General features: G+C 44.1%; 1 protein-coding gene across 1 annotated transcript in view; it reads left to right on the top strand.

Moving 5' to 3' along the window:
- Positions 1 to 1319, top strand: part of ERC2 (ELKS/RAB6-interacting/CAST family member 2) — an 857293-nt gene that overhangs the window by 34931 nt on the left and 821043 nt on the right. The window lies entirely within an intron of this gene.

The following is a 1319-nucleotide window of genomic DNA, read 5'->3' as shown; positions in this document are numbered from 1 at the left end:
CTATTGTATTAGACAGTAGAGTTCTAGAGGGTTTAACTAAAAGTAATGGTTGGAACATAAAGGGATTTAGACTTCACACTCATTATATGAGCTTTGGAACAATTATAGCTGTTCAGCATTGAGAAGGCTGCTAGAAAATTAGTTTTAAGTTGATGACCATCTGTAAGGGATATTGAAAAAGGGACTCTCCCACTGGGAAGGGAGGGGGACCACGTACCCAAGAGGCAGTATCATGTAATTGGGACACAGGGTTAACCTACTTAACACAGTGGTTCCCAAGCACGGACAGTCTGCCCCCCTAGGGACTTTTGGCAATGTCAGGAGACATTTTTGGTTGTCACATGGGGGAAGCACTACTGGCATTTAATGGGTAGAGGCCAGGGACGCTGCTAAAAATCCTACAAGGCACAGGACAGCCCTTCATGACAAAAAAAATGATCTAGCACAAAATATCAGTAGTGCTGAACGGAGGAACTCTGCCTTAACATATACAGAAAGAAAGCAAACCCATTGCCATTGAGTGATTGCTTTTCACAGTGACCCTAGAGGACAGAGTAGAACTGCCCCACAGGTAAATCTTTAAGGAAGCAGACTGCCACATCTTTCTCCTGTGGAGTGGCTGGTGGGTTCGAACCCTTGACCTTTCAGTTAGCAGCTGCACACTTAACAATGGAATAGAAAAATTAGCAAACAACATTAAAAGGCAGTTCCCGAGGGTGGAGAGAATTTAGAGAAATGCTCAACCTTGCTACTAACAAAATACTTGCAGGTTACAGTTATGGGGTTCTTTTCTGCTGCCATCTTGCTTAAGTGTAAAGAGAAGCTGATGCACAGAGGTGGGATGAGGCATGAAATGGGCAGGAGTCACCGTTGGTGGGAGTGTAAGCCATCCTAGCCCCCTTGGGGGGCAGTTCATGGTTATAATCAGCATTTAAAACATGCACACCAGCTTTGCCCACCAGCTGTTCTCTTTCTAAGAACGTATCCTGGAGAAATGATGGGGCAGGTTCACACTGATGTGTATACCCAGATATTCATTATAACATGGTTTATTATGGCAAAAATGGGAAGGAACCCAAATATCCAGGCCAAAGGATTGGCTAAATAAGTTAGAGTACCGCTGGCTGTGGAATATTCTGCCGCCGTTCGCGTGATCAGGGTGGCTCTTGATGTCTGGAAGGATTCTCATGATGATAGAGTAAACACCAGTCAGGTTACAGAAAAGTAACTGGTGCTGAAAAGATTTATACATGATCATGTATTTCCATTTGGAGGGGTGGCTGGATATCGAGACTAGTTGTTAGTGGGATTAGGTTGAA

This window comes from Trichechus manatus, unplaced genomic scaffold (assembly GCF_000243295.1).
Source record: "Trichechus manatus latirostris isolate Lorelei unplaced genomic scaffold, TriManLat1.0 scaffold00001, whole genome shotgun sequence".
Lineage (NCBI taxonomy): Eukaryota > Metazoa > Chordata > Mammalia > Sirenia > Trichechidae > Trichechus > Trichechus manatus.
This window is presented reverse-complemented; position numbering and strand designations above follow the sequence as displayed.